Genomic DNA, 20,329 nt, shown 5'->3' with positions numbered 1-20,329 from the left:
TTGTACCCTGAAGGTTGCTGCACAGGTAGATAGACTGGTTAAGAAGGCATATAGTATGCTTGTCTTCATTGGACGGGGAATTAAGTATAAGAGCTGGCAAGTCATGTTAAAATTGTACAAGACATTGGTTCAGCTGCATTTAGAATATTATGTACAGTTCTGGTCATCACATTACCAAAAGGATGTGGACGCTTTGGAGAGGGTGCAGAGAAGGTTAATGAGGATGTTACCTGGTATGGAAGGTGCTAGCTATGAAGAGAGGATGTTGAGTTTATTTTCATTTGAAAAAAGGAGATTGAGGGGGGACCTGAATGAGGTTTACAAAATCATGAAGGGTATAGACAGGGTGAATAGACACAAGCTTTTTTCCAGGTTGAAGGATTCAATAACGAGAGGTCACACTTTCAAGGTGAAAGATGAAAATTTTAAGGGGGATACACGCAGCAAGTACTTCACACGGAGGGTGGTGAGTGCCTGGAATGCATTGCCAGCAGAGATGGTAGAGACAGGCACAGCAGATTTATTTAAGATGCGTCTGGACAGCTGCATGAGTAGATGCGGAGAAGAGGGATACAGATGGTTAGGAATTAGGCGACAGGTTTAGACAGTAGATTTCGATTGACTCAGGCTTGGAGGGCTGAAGGCCCTGTTCCTGGGTTGTAAATTTTCTTTGTTCTTTGTTCTATGAGCCTGAGCTCAGAAACCCAACACCACACCAGTTTAATGACATAGGTTCCTCAGGATAGTAAACATCTTGCTGTTTTGTATGACTGACCTGCTATCTTAATGGCAGAAATGGAGATGTTGGTTGCTGCTTGCACAATGTTCAACATGGTTCATGACTCCACAGACACTAAAGCAGTCCATGCCCATATGTGATAAGACCTGGACAATACTTAGGTTAGTAATTGCCAAATAATAGATCGATTTTGTGTTGTAAAATAAACCTCTTTCCTTACTTCTATCATCTCGCCTATTCATAATCAAGACTGTGATTTAATGTTTCACCAAGTTTTAACAGTGGTGCCACGTTCTGTGTCAACTCCTCCCCCCTAACCCCCCAACTTTTATTGTGTGCTCTGACTTTGCAAGGGTCACAACAATGTTGGAGTTAACTTAAACCAGAAGTCAGTTTAAGTTAACTACATCACCAGAAGGTGATGTAGAATTTAAATGGGTAAAGATTCAATTATTCATAACTTTAACACAAATGAATGAAGGGAAATCAATTTATCAATTCCCTGGCTTTTAAAGTGGAGTCCAAAAGTTCAAAACTAGATTTAGCAGTCTGAAGTTTCTTTGTGTGAACAGTTGATTGGTTAGCCAGTAGTTGAGCAGTTGTATGAAGTTCCTTCTCTTTAATAATTCCTTTGAAGATCTTCTGAGGAAGTTCTGCTGCAATATGTCTTCTGTCTCACCATTTGAAGACATATGTTTTTACTTGTCGGGTACACACATACAGATTAATGAGTCCTTTTTACAATCCAGAAGCTTTTCCTTTGCAGCCCCTCAATGGATGTTTTGATTTTGTCAGTAGAAGTGGTATAGACAAGCACTGACCCCTTTTGCTTACTATTTCAAAATAACGTAGAAAAAGGCATACTGTGGGTATCATATGACCAAGCTTCTTAGAGATGAGAAGCAATTACCATTGAGAAAAAGGTCTGTATTGAAGGTAACCAACTATCTATTACCCACCTCACTGGTTAAGGAGAAAGTTAATAGCATCTTCTTTTGTAAAAGGGGTATAGCTACTTTGTAAGGGATTGTCTTGGAGACAATCATCTCTGTAGCAAATTATAACACAATTCATTCTAATCAATGTGTCCCTCTGGAGTTCATTAAACAAGTTTTTCAAACAGACATTTCATCTTTTGTTAAGCAACCCAGTCGCTGATTACTTGCATCAGCCCATTTTATTTTTGAAATTTCCTGCCTTTCTGACAATTCATACACTTGTCTCTTTTCAACAACAGTTGCTGCTAAGTGGACACTATCCCAGAGTGAGTGATTATCAGTATAGTAGTCTATATATAAATGTTTTTTTCAATTGATCTTGATGTAGGAACTCCTTTAAAATATACAAAATACATGGCCATGAATATTGCTTCTACCAATACTCATTACTTTGGATGTAGGTTTGCTCGCTGACCTTGAAGGTTCATTTCCAGACATTTCATCACCCTACGAGGTAACATCTTCAATGGGCATCAGGCGAAGCACTGATGAAAAATTCTGCTTTCTATGTATATGTTTGGGTTTCTTTGGGTTGGTGATGTAATTTCCTGTGGTGAAGTCACTTCCTGTTCCTTTTCTCAGGAGGTGGTAGATGGGGTCTAACTCAATGTGTTTGTTGATAGAGTTCCAGTTGGAATGCTGTGCTTCTAGGAATTCTCGTGCGTGTCTTTGTTTGGCTTTCCTAGGATGGATGTGTTGTCCCAATCGAAGTGGCATCCTTCCTCATCCATATGTAAGGATACTAGTGAGAGAGGGTCATATCTTTTTATGGCTAGTTGGTGTTCATGTATCCTGGTGGCTAGTTTTCTGCCTGTTTGTCCAATGTAGTGTTTGTTACAGTCTTTGCACGGTATTTTGTAAATTACATTAGTTTTGCTTGTTTACTGTATAGGGTCTTTCAAGTTCATTTGCTGCTGTTTTAGTGTGTTGGTGGATGTGTGGGCTACCATGATGCCAAGGGGTCTGAGTAGTCTGGTATTCATTTCTGAGATGTCTTTGAGTAGGGGAGAATGGCTAGGGTTTCTGGACGTGTTTTGTCTGCTTGTTTTGGCTTGTTCTGAGAAATTGGCAGACTGTGTTCATTGGGTACCCATTCTTTTTGAATACACGATATAGGTGTTTACCTCTGCTCTGCGTAGTTCCTCTGTGCTGCAGTGTGTGTTGGTAGCCCACCAACACACTAAAACAGCATCTAATATAGAAAGCAGGAATTTTCAGCAGTGCTTCGCCTGATGCCCACTGAAGATATTTCCTCGTAGGGTGATGAAATGTCTGGAAATGAGCCTTTAAGCTCAGCGAGCAAAGCTACATCCAAAACCTCAACCTGAGCTACAAATCTTCTCAATATTCACTATTATTACTTTTGATTCCAAAGCTAAGGACAACATTGTAATTCCTTCTCACAACAAAATAGAATTAATCATACTGTTCTCGAAAAATCATTGGAAAAGTAGCACGTATGACATCACTAAAAGTTACTGATTTCACTTTTTCTAAGTCACCTATTCTGAATGAATGCTGTTCTGAATTTAATTTTATTCATGTCTTATTAGTTTTTAGAGCTTCTCCAACAGTAGTATACTTTGACTGGATAATATAAAAACTTGATCTGCCTACTCAGGTGTGTTAAGTTTTTGGAGGAGATGGGACTTGATCCAGAGTCTTACCCCCTTAGTTATAATTTGTCCCAACTCCTCTACAAGGTGGTGGCAGAGTAAGATGCTCCATCCGGAACTTCTCTGCTCTGCTCATTTTTGTTTCTTTCTCGTTCTTTTTTACCCTCCTTCCTGCTTTTTTGTGAACTTATGACTCCGACTTACCCAGAGGGGTATAGAAGAACTGAACTCTGGAGGTGAATCCCGGAGCTGTGAGGAAGCAATCCCAGAGCGGCGGCCAGTGAGAGGAAGCAGTCTTGGGTGGAGGCCAGCGAGGAGAATCAATTTCCAGAGCGGAGGCCAGTGAGGGGAAGCAGTGTCAAGCGGAGGCTTGTGAGACGGATCGTGTCTCATAGTAGAGACGAGCAAGGAGAAACTGACCTGTGTGGAGGCTATTGAAGGGAATCGAGTTCCGGAGCAGAGAATGGCACAGGGAAGCACTTCCAGAGAAAACTTATCTTGGACCAGCTGAGAGCTGGTGCAAAGCAGGCTGGAGACTTGGAATGGTGCAGTGCTGCGGTTGGATTGGGGTCTGGCACGGATTGTCAGATCCTGAGCTCAGCTGCTGCAATGTAATGATTATGTGTACTTTGTTCAGGATGTAGGTTTGCTCGCTGAGCTGGAAGGTACATTTTCAGATGTCTTGTCACCATACTAGTTAACATCTTCAGTGAGCCTCCAGATGAAGGACTGCTGGTGTTTCCTGTTTTTGATTTATATGTTTGGGTTTCTTGAGTTGGTGATGTTATTTCCTGTGGTGATGTCATTTTCTCTGGTGATGTCATTTCCTGTTCTTTTTCTCAGGGAGTAGTAAATCGGATCCAAGTCAATGTGTTTGTTGATGGAGTTCTGGTTGGAACTGCAGATGAGGAAGGACACAACTTTGACTGGGACAATACATCCATTCCTAGGACAAGCCAAACATGAGAATTCCTAGAAGCATGGCATTCCAACCAGAACTCTATCAGCAAACACATTGACTTGGACCCGATTTACGACCCCCCTGTGAAAAGAACAGGAAATCACATCATCATCAGAAATGACATCACCACAGGAAATACCATCACAGGAAAGAAACCCTAACATATAAATAGAAAGTAGGAATCATCAGCAGTGCTTCGTCTGGTGGCTCACTGAAGATGTTACCTAGTATGGTGATGAAACATCTGAAAATGAACCTTCCACCTCAGCAAGTAAACCTGAGCTACAAATTTTCTCAAAGCTTGCTCGTATGTACTTTGTTCATATGGCTGTAATGAATATCCTTTTAACTATGTATTATTTCTGCAAAGTAATGCAGCTACTTTTCTTTTTTTATTCCTTGTTTGACTCTAAGATTTGTACCTCGGTAAGTGTACATAAGAATGCACAATAAGAGCCGACATTGTAAAGCTTTTCACTGTTCTCCTGTACGTCTGTACTTGAATACACATGACAATAAAAAAATACTGTAATTTATTCTAATACTGACATTGCCACTGGTATCACAAGAGCCCTTCAATAGGTTGCATTTGTTTTTTTGTCATGTCCAGAACGCTTTTCATGTGAACTCTTTCTCACAGCTCAAAATTACTGCCCATTTTCATCTATTATCCACCGTTAGTAAATCCCCCATGTTTTCCAATTGATTAATTTGTTCCATGCAAAAACTGCTCAGGGCACTGCAGACCACGAAAGAGGGTCTAGGGGAGAGAGAGGGAGAGAAGGAGGAGGCTAAATCAAAATGGAGCTAGAGAAAGTTCAATAGTGTGCTTTTATTTTAAATCAAGCTGTTCAGTGATGTCATTACTCATCTCTGGAGCAGATGGGACTTGAACCTCGGTTTCTCAGTCAAAGAGCGCCCCCAGCGTGGTCTGTTTTTTTCTTAAAATTTGGGTAAAATAGTGGCCTTTTTTCCCCAATCACCCGTAGTAATTTTATTTTATTTGTTTTAAGACAAAGTACATTGTCTTGAGTAGACATAGCATCTAGTTTGTGTGAGTAGCTATTTTAATTGCCCACATAAACCTCTTAATTGATCTACTCCTCCTTAGTTATATGAGCCTTCCTTTTATGAGAATTTGTGTTCTGATTTATGGGATCCTATTAACATTCATTCACAGTAATTCTCAATTTTCTGTTTTGTGTCAGTTCCTATATAATTAAAAGCTTTTGAAGCATGACTTTCAATTTTAAATTCTGCTTTAAGCTGACTAATGACAATTCGTACACATTCCTATCCCATAAGGGAATGTGGTGGTGCGGTAGAAATGTCACAGGCTAATATGTGGCTTTGGCTTCAAACCCAACCATAGTTGATGGTGAAGTTCTAATCCCATAAAAATCTGGAATTTAAAAAAAAGCCCTAACCGTTGTTGTCAAAACCCATCTGGATCAAATTCCCTACAGTCTTTGCACAAAAAAAATCTGTATTGTCCCGTGTCTGCATGGGTTTCCTCCGTCTACTCCGGTTTCAAAGAAATGCAGATCAAGTGAGTTAGCCATGCTAAATTGTTCATAGTTGTTAGGTGCATTAGTCAGAGTGGAGTGGATTACTCTTCGGACAGTCGGTGTGGACTTGTTGGGCCGAAGGGCCTGTTTCCACAGGGAATCTAATCTAACCTAAAGGTACCCGAAAATGTTCCCCAGTGATGCTAATAAAATATGAGAGAGACTTCTTTGAACTGGAGACTGCCCAATTGTAATAGGATGGGCCTTGTTGAGAAGTATCAAGCATGTGAAATGTTATTTATTGTTTATTATTAATGCGTCTATTATTTAGGCCGTAAAAATACTTATATTGCTTCCAAACAGTCCACTAAGTTAGCTTCCTCTTTGATGTGGATGGGAGTGAATAAAGAATTCCCTTTCCAGCTGATTCCCCTGCTAACATGCAGCTTTAATATAAATTGATCTACATTGCCAAGTATTTGTTGATAACAAAGCCAAGAAAGTTTTCACAATCAGTTTTCCTGAGGATGCAATGTTATTTTTTCTTTAAAACCTTTTGCCATTATTTTAGTCTAGTTAAGCCTTACATGTTCATCAGAAACAAAAATGTGTTGCTGGAAAAGCACAGCAGGTCAGGCAGCATCCAAGGAGCAGGGGAATCGACGTTTCGGGCATAAGCCCTTCTTCAGATTCCTGAAGAAGGGCTCATGCCCGAAACATCGATTCTCCTGCTCCTTGGGGGTTGCCTGACCTGCTGCGCTTTTCCAGCAACACATTTTCAGCTCTGATCTCCAGCATCTGCAGTCCTCACTTTCTCCATGTTCATCAGAAAGTATCTTTCACCTACATATCTATCGATGTGAAAGGATTGGCTGTCTCCTATCTAGCACCTCTGTGTATATTCCAAATTTTCTCCAGGTTTGTAATTCCTGTTGTTTGGGATTTTTTATGAACTTGTCTTGTAGTTTGTTTGTGGACACTTACTGCCCACATAGACTCATACTCATAATGTTATTCCCAGTTCATATTATATTTCTTGACTTTGTTAAACTAGGCCCTATATCCTGTCTTCTATCTGTTTCTGAACTGCTACTATTTGATCACCCTCTCCCGTTAATGAGTCATTTCAATAAAATGTGACCTGTGTCTGCTCCCAGGCTCACTGTTTGAACTTACATTGTTTTGTTGTGTTCCATTTTTGTGCTTTATATTTCCAGTCTCATTTTCTGTCCCTCATTTTGGATATTCACTCAGCTCTGCTCTACTTATGTAGTTGCATTTCTCCATCGAATAACCCTTTGTGGTCAATATTTAATATTAATCACTACTTTTGATAATTGTCCTCTGAGATATCATTGGCCAAGCTGACAGTTTGACACTTGTAACTAGGCAATTCTTGGCAATGAGATGAATCTGGCTCTTTGTTATTTCTTGTAATATCTTAAGAATTTGCAAATTTGTAGTCCATTCTAAGCAGTCTTGAAGAGTGTACATGAATAATTTTGTTCCCATTCTATGCAAATGAAATAACTCTACAGAGGCAGATACCCTGTAACCAAGTCACCCTTTATTTACAAATGAACAGTCCTTGACTATCGTAATACCTCATTTTTTTAGAACAAAGAACAAAGAAAATTTACAGCCCAGGAACAAGCACTTCAGCCCTCCAAGCCTGAGCCAATCCAAATGTACTGTCTAAGCCTGTTGGTCAATTCCTAAGCATCTGTATCCCTCTACTCCCCACCTACTCATGCATTTATCCAGATGCATCTTAAATGAATCTACAGTGCCTGCTTCTGCTGGCAAAGCGTTCCAAAAGCCCACCACCCTCTGTGTGAAGTACTTGCCACATGTATCCCCCTTAAACTTTCCACCTCTCACCTTGAAAGCATGACCTCTTGTTATTGAATTCTTCACCCTGGGAAAAAGCTTGTCTCTATCCAACCTGTCTATACCCTTCATGATTTTATAAATCTCAATCAGGTCCCCCCTCAATCTTCTTTTTTCTAATGAAAATAACCTAACCTTCTCAACCTCTCTTCATAGCTAGCACTTTCCATACCAGGCAACATCCTCGTAAACCTTCTCTGCACCATCTCCAAAGCGTCCACGTCCTTTTGGTAATGTGGTGACCAGAACTGTACACAGTATTCTATATGTGGCCGAACCAATGTCTTATACAATTTTAACATGACTTGCCAGTTCTTATACTCAATACCCCATCCAATGAAGGCAAGCATATTATATGCCTTCTTGACCACTCTATCCATCTGTGCAGCAATCTTCAGGATACAATGAACCTGCTCTCCCAGATCTCTCTGCCCACCAACTTTTCCCAAGGCTCTTCCGTTCATTGTATAATTCGCTCTAGAATTAGACTTGCCTAAATGCATCACCTCAAATTTGTCTGGATTGAAAACTATCTGCCACTTTTTCACCCAACTCTCCAGTCTATCTATATCCTCCTGTATTCTCTGACAGTCCCTTATGCTTTCTGCTACTCCACCAATCTTCGTGTAATCTGCAAACTTGCTGATCATACCAACAGTGCCCTCTTCCAGATCATTTATGTATGTTACAAACAACAGTGGCCCCAGCACTGACCCCTGTGGAACACCATTAGTCACCTTCTCCATTTCGAGAAACTCCCTTCAACTACTACACTCTGTCTCCTGTTGCTCAACCAGTTCTTTATCCACCTAGCTAGAACACCCTGCACGCCATGTGACTTCACTTTCTCCATTAGTCTACCATGGGGAATTTAATCAAACGCCTTACTAAAGTCCATGTATATGACATCACCAGCCCTTCCTTCATCTATCAGCTTGGTCACTTCTTCGAAGAATTCTATTAAGTTGGTAAGGCATGATCTCCCCCTGCACAAAACCATGTTGCCTATCACTGATAAGCCCATTCTTTTGTAAATATAAATAGATCCTATCCCTCAGTACCTTCTCCAGCAACATTCTCACCACCGACGTCAGGCTCACTGGTCTGTAGTTACCTGGAATATCCCTACTACCCTTCTTGTACAGGGAACGACATGAGTAACCCTCCAGTCCTCTGGCACCTCACCTGTATTTAAGGATGTCACAAAGATAGTTAATGTCAGACAGATCTCCCTGATTGGACCAGATTTATAGCCCCATATTGTATCACATCCAGCTGATTGATCTCATTACAATCACATTTCCAATAACCCTTTCGGGCCTCTTCAATCTTTCAGTCCCTCTCTGTTATTATAAACCATATCTCCCTGATTGAAACTACTTTTCAATGGCTTTATAACTTGGGGCTCACTGAATTATTTGGAAGACTTCTGTTTTTAAGAGCCTTTGTGCAGTGTGCAGTGCATTCAAATGCTCTGAAAAAATGAACTAATTGTAGCTCCTTTCCAAACTGGGACTTGATCACTCATTACTGATGAAACTGGAGACATGGTAACAAGGTGATTGAAGCTGGGGACTAAATATTCAGGGTATGTAACCTTTCTATTGATATACAGGAAAAGAAGGATGGTATGGTGGCTTTGTTACTAAGAATTGGAATTAATATGCAAAGAGGAAAGATTCTTAGTTTGGAAGATGTAGAATTTATGTGGATGGAGGGGAAGAAATTACATGGGAACATAGGAACTAGAATAAGCCATTCAGCCCCTCAAGCCTGTTCACCATTCAATAAGATCATGGCTGATTTGTGGCCAACTCCATATATTTGCCTCTGGCCCATATCCTTTAATACCTTTTCACAAAATAAATTAAAAGTTGTAATTAATTAGCAAGTGGAAAAAGACACTGGTAGGTGTAGTCTGTAGTGCCCTAAGAGTAGTTGTTCTGTAGGACAGAGATGAGACAAGAAGATAATGACAGCATTAAGGGCTACGGGGAGAATGCGGGTAAGTGGAGTTGAAATGCCCATCAGCTGTGATTGAATGGCGGAGTGGACTCGATGGGCCGAATGGCCTTACGTCCACTCCTATGTCTTATGTCAAAAAGGCAGTACACTACAAAGGCAATGGGTTTAATCTTCATCTTGCCAAAGGTAGTCACATGGAAAAATATATTGAGTGCCAAGAAAATATAATTTGAATCAATTCAACCAGAGGTCTGACTATTTTAGATCTTGTAATGCATAATGAGGCAGTTTTAATAAATGATCTCAAGAGTAAATGATTCCCAAGGAACAGTGATCTTAACATGGTAGAATTTAGCTTTCAATTTGAGAGTGAGAATTTTGGTTGGAAACAACTCTCCTAAAGCTTAAATAAATGGAATGAGGATCAAGTTGGTTGGAGTGAACTAGGAAAGGGGTTTAGCAGAAAAAACAGTTAATGAACAATGATAGATATTTGAAAAGACAGTTCATGACTCAAGGTTATAATCTTTAACTTATTAATTATATTGTTTATCTTATTAATCTTTAACAGACATTAAGCTAACTGGCCTATAGTTACCTGCTTTTTGCGTCCTTCCTTTTTAAATAAAGTTGTTACACTGGAAAATTACCAACCTTCTGGGACTTCTCCAAAATCTAAGGATTCTTGGAAGGTTTCTACTAGTGCTATCCTTAAGCTGCTTCCTTTGATAGCCTAGGATGCAACCCGTCAGTGATGTAGAGTCATAGAGTCATAGAGATGCACAGCATAGAAACAGACCCTTCGGTCCAACCTGTCCATGCCGACCAGATATCCCAACCCAATCTAGTCCCACCTGCCAGCACCCGGCCCATATCCCTCCAAACCCTTCCTATTCATATACCCATCCAAATGCCTCTTAAATGTTGTAATCATACCAGCCTCCACCACATCCTCTGGCAGCTCATTCCATACACGTACCACCCTTTGCGTGAAAACGTTGCCCCTTAGGTCTCTTTTATATCTTTCCCCTCTCACCCTAAACCTATGCTCTCTAGTTCTGGACTCCCTGATCCCAGGGAAAAGACTTTGTCTATTTATCCTATACATGCCCCTCATAATTTTGTAAACCCCTCAGCCTCCAACGCTCCAGGGAAAACAGCCCAGCCTGTTCAGCCTCTCCTTATAGCTCAAATTCTCCAACCCTGGCAACATCCTTGTAAATCTTTTCTGAACCCTTTTAAGTTTCACAACATCTTTCCGATAGGAAGGAGACCAGAATTGCACGCAATATTCCAATAGTGGCCTAACCAATGTCCTGTACAGCCACAACATGACCTCCCAATTCCTCTAGTAAAAAATGAGGTCTGCAGATGCTGGAGATCACAGCTGCAAATGTGTTGCTGGTCAAAGCACAGATGCTGCCTGGCCTGCTGTGCTTTGACCAGCAACACATTTGCAGCTCCCAATTCCTCTACTCAATACACTGACCAATAAAGGAAAGCATACCAAACGCCTTCTTCACTATCCTATCTACTTGCAACTCCACTTTCAAGGAGCTATGAATCTGCACTCCAAGGTCTCTTTGTACAGCAACATTCCCTAGGACCTTACCATTAAGTGTATAAGTCCTGCTAAGATTTGCTTTCCCAAAATGCAGCTTATCAGTCTTTTAGCCTATTAGTTTCCCTCACACTTTTTTCTCATGATATTTATTTCCTCTCCTCCATTTACCTCTTGAATATTTATAAATTTTGGATTGCTATTTGTGTCTTCTACTGTGAAGACTGATGCAATGTATTTATTCAAATCTTTTGGTTCCTCATTATTATTTCCCGAGCCTTGTTCTCTTAGGAACCTATATTCAGTTTGGTCTCTCACTTCTTTTTTATGTATTTAAAGAATCTCTTAATGTCTTATGTTTTATTTTCTCTCAATGTGATGCTCTCTTTAACTTCCTTCCTTAACCATAGTTGACTTATCCCATTCCTAGAATCCTCCTTCCTCACTAGGGTATATTTTGAGATACTTTGCATGAATGTTTACAGTAGAGAACATTCGAGAACAAACCAGTGGACCAAATGGCTTATTTCTGCTCCTTCGATTTATTGCTTTGTTGTGTGATTTTTAACTTTGTCCAGCCTAGTCCAACACTGGCACCTTCACATCAATATTGCTTTATAGTGCTCCTGAATGGTGGGTTGGCTCAATAAAAGTGAATTGCCTGCTCCTGTTCCTATTTTTAGCAATGATTCTTCTCCCATTAATCTAATCTGCTGTTGCTTCTGTAATGAATGTGACAAACTCAGAGCATGGATCAGTACTTGGAACTATGACCATTATGGGGCAGGAATGGCTGTTGGGTGTTCCAGGGTTTAGATATTTCAAAAGGAACAAGGGGGAGGTAAAAGAGGTGGGCGATTGGCATTGCTAATCAGGGATTGCATCAGCTGCAGAAAGGGGGGTCATCAAGGAGGGTTTGTCTCCAGAATCAGTGTGGGCAGAAGTCAGAAAAAGGAAAGGAGTAGACATCTTATTGGGAGTTTTCTACATGCCCCCAATAGCAAGAGAAACATGGAGGAGCAGATTGGGAAGTAGATTTTGGAAAGCTGCAGATGTAACAGGGTTGTTGTCATGGGTGACTTTAATTTCCCTAATATTGATTGGAACCAACTTAGTTCAAATATTTTGGATGGAGCAGTTTTTGTCAGGTGTATCTAGGAAGGGTTCCTAATGCAATATATAGATGAGCCGACTCGAGGGAGACCATATTGGATATGGTGCTTGGCAATAAACCATACCAGGTGTCAGACATCTGGGTGGGAGATCATTTCAGTGATAGTGATCACACGTCCCTGAGCTTATGCTGGAAACATCGATTCTTCTGTTCCACAGATGCTGCTTGACCAGCTGTGCTTTTCCAGCACTACACTCTTGACACTAAACTCATGAAGAGGGATAGGAGTAGATGGTATACGAAAGTAATTGGGGAGAGGGTATTATAGTGCTATTGGGCAGGAACTGGGGGACCTAAATTGGGAACTGATGTTCTCAGGGAAAGACATGACAGAAATGTGGAAATTGTTTTGGAAGCACTTGCTGAATTACCCACTGAGGCAAGGAAGGGATGGTAGGTTGAAAGAACCGTGGGTAACAAGGGATGTGGAACATAAAGGCAAGAGGAAGAAGGAAGCTTACTTAAGGTTGAGGAGGCAAGGATCAGTCAGGGCTCTAGATGGTTAAAAAGTAGCCAAGAAGGAACCAAAGAATGGATTTAGCAGAGCTAGAAGGGGGCATGAAAAATCCTACCTTTAGGAGGTAGGATTACGGAAAACCCTAAGGTGTTCTGCACTTGTGAGAGGAACAAGAGGACAGCTGGAATGAGCATATGTCCGATCAGGAATAGTGGAAGGTTCTTGCACCTGGAGTCGGAGGATGTAGGGGAGGTCCTTAATGAATACTTTGCTTCAGTATTCACTGTTGAGAGGGAACTTGATGTTTCTGAGGATAGTGTGAAACAGACTGATATGCTAGAACAGGTTGATGTTAAGAGGAGGATATGCTGAAAACTTTGAAAAACATAAGGATAGATAAATCCCTGGGCCAGATGGGATCTACCCGAGGTTATTACAGGAAGTGAGGGAAGAGATTGCTGCACCTTTGGTGATGATCTTTGTGTCCTCATTCTCCACCTGAATAGTGCCAGATGGTTGGAGGGCAGTAAATGTTATTCTCTTGTTCAAGAAAAGGAATAGGATTAATTCTGGAAATTACAGACCAGTCAGTCTTATGACAGTGGTGGGCAAAGTATTGGAGAGGATTCTGAGTGACAGAATTTATGATTACTTGGAAAGCCATAATTTCATTAGAGATAGTCAGCATGGCTTTGCGAGGGGCAGGTATGGCTCACAAACTCTATTGAATTCTTTGAGAATGTGGTAAAATATGTTGATGAAGGGAGAGCAGTGGATGTAGTGGACATGGATTTCAGCAAGACAATAAACAATAGGTGCAGAAATAGGCCATTCTGCCCTTCGAGCCAGCGCCACCATTCATTATGATCATGGCTGATCATCCTCAATCAGTATCCTGTTCCTGCCTTATCCCCATAACCTTTGATCCCACTATCCTTAAGAGCCCTATCCAACTTTTTCTTGAAAGGATCCAGAGACTTGGCCTCCACAGCCTTCTGGGGCAGAGCATTCCATACACCCACCACTCTCTGGGCGAAGAAGTTTCTCCTCAACTCCGTTCTAAATGGCCTACCGCTTATTTTTAAATTGTGTCCTCTGGTTTTAGACTCACCCATCAGCGGAAAGAGTGTCCAATCCTTAATAATCTTATACATCTCAATCAGATCCCCTCTCAGCTTTCCAAACTCAAGCATATACCAGCCCAGTCGCTCCAATCTTTCAGCGTAAGATAGTCTGCCATTCCGGGAATTGATCTCGTGAACCTACGCTGCATTCCCTCAATAGCCATAATGTCTTTCATTGTTGTGGTTCTGTTCGCCGAGCTGGAAGTTTTTGCTGCAAACGTTTCATTCCCTGGCTAGGGAACATCATCAGTGCTATTGGAGCCTCCTGTGAAGCGCTGCTTTGATGTTTCTTCCGGTATTTATAGTGGTTTGTTCTTGCCGCTTCCGGGTGTCAGTTTCAGCTGTAGTAGTTTGTATGTGGGGTCCAGGTCGATGTGTCTGTTGATGGATGTTCTTGCCGCTACCGGGTGTCAGTTTCAGCTGTAGTGGTTTGTATATGGTGTCCAGGTCCATGTGTCTGTTAATGGAGTTTGTGGATGAATGCCATGCCTCTAGAAATTCCCTGGCTGTTCTCTGTCTGGCTTGTCCTATGATGGTAGTGTTTTCCCAGTCAAATTCATGTTCCTGGTTGTCTGAGTGTATGGCTACTAGGGATAGCTGGTCGTGTCGTTTTGTGGCTAGCTGATGTTCATGGATGCGGATTGTTAGCTATCTTCCTGTTTGTCCTATATAGTGTTTTGTGCAGTCCTTGCATGGTATTTTGTAAACTACGTTAGTTTGGCTCATGCTGGCTATTGGGTCCTTTGTTCTAGTGAGTTGTTGTCTGAGTGTGGAAGTTGGCTTGTGTGCTGTTATGAGTCCTAAGGGTCGCAGTAGTCTGGTTGTCAGTTCTGAGACGCTCCTGACGTATGGTAGTGTGGCTAGTCCTTTTGGTTGTGGCATGTCCTCGTTCCATGGTCTATCTCTTAGGCATCTGGTGATAAAGTTGCGTGGGTATCCGTTTTTGGCGAATACCTTGTATAGGTGTTCCTCTTCCTCTTTTCGCAGTTCTGGTGTACTGCAGTGTGTTGTGGCTCTTTTGAATAGTGTCCCGATGCAGCTTCGTTTGTGTGTGTTGGGGTGGTTACTTTCATAGTTTAGGACTTGGTCTGTGTGTGTTGGTTTCCTGTGTACCCTTGTGGTGAATTCTCCGTTGGGTGTTCTCTCTACTAACACGTCTAGGAATGGGAGTTGGCTATCCTTTTCCTCTTCTCTCGTGAATCGTATTCCTGTGAGTGTGGCGATGATGATTCGGTGTGTTTTTTCTATTTCTCTGTTTTTGATGATTACAAAGGTGTCATCGACGTATCTGATCCAGAGTTTGGGTTGGATTTGTGGTAGGGCTGTATGTTCTATCCTTTGCATAACTGCCTCTGCTATGAGTCCCGAGATTGGTGATCCCATGGGTGTTCCGTTGATTTGTTCGTATATCTGATTGTTGAATGTAAAGTGTGTGGTGAGGCACAGGTCTAGTAGTTTAAGTATGCCGTACTTGTTGATAGGTTCGGCCTCCTGTGTTCTGTTATGTATGTCCACATACATAACAAAACACAGGAGGCCGAACCTATCAACAAGGACGGCATACTTAAACTACTAGACCTGTGCCTCACCACACACTTTACATTCAACAATCAGATATACGAACAAATCAACGGAACACCCATGGGATCACCAATCTCGGGACTCATAGCAGAGGCAGTTATGCAAAGGATAGAACATACAGCCCTACCACAAATCCAACCCAAACTCTGGATCAGATACGTCGATGACACCTTTGTAATCATCAAAAACAGAGAAATAGAAAAAACACACCGAATCATCAACGCCACACTCACAGGAATACGATTCACGAGAGAAGAGGAAAAGGATAGCCAACTCCCATTCCTAGACGTGTTAGTAGAGAGAACACCCAACGGAGAATTCACCACAAGGGTACACAGGAAACCAACACACACAGACCAAGTCCTAAACTATGAAAGTAACCACCCCAACACACACAAACGAAGCTGCATCAGGACACTATTCAAAAGAGCCACAACACACTGCAGTACACCAGAACTGCGAAAAGAGGAAGAGGAACACCTATACAAGGTATTCGCCAAAAACGGATACCCACGCAACTTTATCACCAGATGCCTAAGAGATAGACCATGGAACGAGGACATGCCACAACCAAAAGGACTAGCCACACTACCATACGTCAGGAGCGTCTCAGAACTGACAGCCAGACTACTGCGACCCTTAGGACTCATAACAGCACACAAGCCAACTTCCACACTCAGACAACAACTCACTAGAACAAAGGACCCAATAGCCAGCACGAGCCAAACCAACGTAGTTTACAAAATACCATGCAAGGACTGCACAAAACACTATATAGGACAAACAGGAAGACAGCTAACAATCCGCATCCATGAACATCAGCTAGCCACAAAACGACACGACCAGCTATCCCTAGTAGCCATACACTCAGACAACCAGGAACATGAATTTGACTGGGAAAACACTACCATCATAGGACAAGCCAGACAGAGAACAGCCAGGGAATTCCTAGAGGCATGGCATTCATCCACAAACTCCATTAACAGACACATGGACCTGGACCCCATATACAAACCACTACAGCTGAAACTGACACCCGGAAGCGGCAAGAACATCCATCAACAGACACATCAACCTGGACCCCACATACAAACTACTACAGCTGAAACTGACACCCGGAAGCGGCAAGAACAAACCACTATAAGTACCGGAAGAAACATCAAAGCAGCGCTTCACAGGAGGCTCCAATAGCACTGATGATGTTCCCTAGCCAGGGAACGAAACGTTTGCAGCAAAAACTTCCAGCTCGGCGAACAGAACCACAACAACGGACACCCCAGCTACAAATCTTCAACCAGACTTTAAATAATGTCTTTCCTCAAATTTGGAGACCAAACCTGCGCACAATATTCCAGATGCGGTTTCACCAGGGCCCTGTACAGCTGCAGAAGGATCTTTTACTTCTATACTCAATTCCTCTTGTTATGAAGGACAGCATGCCATTAGCTTTCTTCACTGCCTACTGTACCTGCATGCTTGCTTTCATTGATTGATGTACAAGAACACCTAGATCTTGTTGTACTGCCCCTTTACCTAACCTGACTCCATTTAGGTAGTAATCTGCCTTCCTGTTCTTGCCACCAAAGTGGATAACCACATATTTATCCACATTAAACTGCATCTGCCATGTTTCCGTCCACTCATCTAGCCTGTCCAGGACACCCTGTATTCTCCTAACATCCTCCTCACATTTCGTCCTGCCACCCAGCTTTGTGTCATCAGCAAATTTGCTAATGTTACTTTTAATACCTTCATCTATATCATTAGTGTACATTGTAAAAAGCTGTGGTCCCAGCACTGATCCTGCGGCACACCACTGGTCACCACCTGCCATTCCGAAAGGGAGCCGTTTATCACTACTCTTTGTTTCTTGTCAGCCAACCAATTTTCAATCCATGTCAGTATTTTGCCCCTAATTTTGCTCACTAACCTCCTATCGTGGGACTTTATCAAAGGCTTTCTGAAAGTCCAGGTATACTACATCCACTGGATCTCCCTTGTCCATCTTCAGAGTTACATCCTCAAAACATTCCAGAACATTTCCCCTTCATAAATCCATGCTGACTCTGACCTATCTTACTGATATGGTTCCCCATGGTAGGCTCATTCAGAAAATAAGGTAACTTGGGATACTGGGAAACCTGTCTCTCTGGATACAGAATTGGCTGGCCCACAGAACAAAAAAGGGTGATGGTAGATGGATAGTATTCAGCCAGGAGCTCAGTGACCAGTGGTTTTCCGCAAGAATCTGTTCTGGGACCTCTGCTGTTTGTGCTTTTTATAATTGACTTGGATGAGAAAGTGGAAGGGTAGGTTAGTAAGTTTGCTGATGAGACAAGGTTAGTGGAGTGGTGGGTAGTGTACAAGGTTGTTGTATGTTGCAACGGGACATTGACAGGATGCAGAACAGGGCTGATAAATCACAGATGGAGTTCAGCCTGGAAAAGCATGAAGTGATTCACTTTGGAAAGTTGAATTTGAATGCTGAATGCAGGGTTAATGGCAGAATTAGAAAGCGTATGGTGTGTTGACTTTCATTAGTAGGGGATTGAGTTTAGAAACTGTGAGGTTATGCTGTAACTCTGTATTGTGTTCAGTTGAAGCTGTTGAGAGGGAGCAGAGGAGATGCACCAGGATGCTGCCTGGATTGGAGGGCGTATCTTATGAAGAAAGATTGAGGGAGCTAGGGCTTTTGTCATTGGAGTGAAGAAGGATGAGCGGTGACTTGATAGAGGTGTACAAGATGATGAGAGGCATAGATAGAGTGGATAGAACATAGAACATAAAACAATACAGCGCAGAAGAGGGCCTTTGGCCCTCGATGTTGCGCTGACCTGTGAATTATTCTCAGCTCGGCCTCCTACACGATCCCAAAATCATCCATGTGCTCATCTAAGGATTGTTTAAATCTCCCTAATGTGGTTGAGTTGACTACATTAACAGGTAGGGCATTCCATACCCTTGCCACTCTCTGCGTATTGAACCTGCCTGTGACATCTGTCTTAAATCTATCACTCCTCAATTTGTAGCTATGCCTTTTCGTATAAGCTGGCATCATCATCCTTGGAAAAAGTCTTTCACTGTCTGCCCTATCTAATCCTCTGATCATCTTGTATCTTTCTATCAAATTCCCCCTCAGCCTTCTTCTTTCCAATGAGAACAGACCCAAGTCTCTCAGCCTTTCCTCATAAAACCTTCCCTCCAGACCAGTCAACATCCTGGTAAATCTCTGCACCATTTCCAATGCTTCCACATCCTTCCTGTAATGGAGCGACCAGAACTGTACACAATATTCCAAGTGTGGCCGCACCAGCATTTTGTATAGTTGCAGCATGATATTGCAGTTCCAGAACTCAATCCCTCTACCAATGAAACCAAACACACCAAATGCCTTCTTAACAGCACTATCCACCTAGGTAGCAACTTTCAGAGATCTATGCACATGGACTCCAAGATCCCTCTGCACATCCACACTACCAAGAATCTTTCCACTGACCCAGTACTCAGCCTTCCTGTTATACTTCTCAAAGTGCATCACCTCACATTTAGCTGCATTGAACTCCTTTGCCACCTCTCAGCCCAATTCTGCAGTTTATCCAAGGCCCCCTGCAACCTGTAACATTCTTCTAAACTGTCTACTATTCCACCGACTTTAGTGTCATCTGCAACTTTACTAATCCATCCACCTGTGCCTGCATCTAAATCATTTATAAAAACGACAAACAGCAATGGTCCCAAAACAGATCCTTGCGGTACACCACTAGTAACTGGACTCCAGACTAAATATTTTCCATCAACCACCACTCGCTGCCTTCTTTCAGAAAGCCAGTTTCTAATCAAATCTACTAAATCACCCCCAATTCCATGCCTTTGTATTTTCTCCAACAGCCTACTATGTGGAACCTTATCAAAGACTTCACTGAAGTCCATGTATACCACGCCAACTGCCCTATCCTCATCTACATGCTTGGTCATCTTCTCAAAAAACTCAATGAGGTTTGTGAGACATGACCTGCCCTTGATAAAACCATGTTGACTATCTGAAATCAATTTGTTGCTTGCTAGATGATCATAAATCTTATCTCTTAGAACATAGAACATAGAAAATAGAAAAATACAACACAGTACAGGCCCTTTGGCCCTCGATGTTGCACCGACCCAAGCCCACCTAACCGACACTAGCCCACTGTCCTTCATATGCCTATCCAATGCCCCTTTAAATGCCCATAAAGAGGGAGAGTCCACCATTGCTACTGGCAGGGCATTCCATGAACTCACGACTCGCTGTTTAAAGAATTTACCCCTGACATCTGTCCTATACATACCTCCCTTAATTTAAAGCTATGCCCCCTCGTAATAGCTGACTCCATACGTGGAAAAAGGTTCTCATGGTCAACCCTATCTAAACCCATAATCATCTTGTACACTTCTATCAAGTCATCCCTAAACCTTCTTTTCTCCAATGAAAACAGCCCCAAGTGCCTCAGCCTTTCCTCATACGATCTTCCTACTATATCAGTCAACATCCTGGTAAACCTCCTCTGCACCCATTCCAGTGCCTCCACATCCTTCCTATAGTATGGCGACCACAAAACCATGCTGACTATCCATTATCACATTATTCCTATCCAGATGTTCATAAATCCTATCCCTTACAATTCTCTCTAAGACTTTGCCCACAACAGAAGTGAGACTCACCGGCCTATAGTTACTACTCCCTAGTCCCCTTCTTGAACAAGGGAACCATATTTGCTA

At 42.1% G+C, this 20,329-nt stretch overlaps 1 long non-coding RNA gene across 1 annotated transcript in view; it reads left to right on the top strand.

Annotated features, from left to right (window-relative positions):
• The window catches only part of LOC132832702 (uncharacterized), a 211,185-nt gene extending 207,151 nt beyond the window's left edge, over window positions 1-4,034 (top strand). The window contains exon 4 of the long non-coding RNA XR_009646969.1: window positions 3,562-4,034. This is a non-coding gene — a long non-coding RNA (uncharacterized LOC132832702). The remainder of the gene's footprint in view (window positions 1-3,561) is intronic.
• Window positions 4,035-20,329: the final 16,295 nt, after the last annotated feature.

This window comes from Hemiscyllium ocellatum, chromosome 35 (genome assembly GCF_020745735.1).
Source record: "Hemiscyllium ocellatum isolate sHemOce1 chromosome 35, sHemOce1.pat.X.cur, whole genome shotgun sequence".
NCBI classification, from domain to species: Eukaryota; Metazoa; Chordata; class Chondrichthyes; order Orectolobiformes; family Hemiscylliidae; genus Hemiscyllium; species Hemiscyllium ocellatum.
This window is presented reverse-complemented; position numbering and strand designations above follow the sequence as displayed.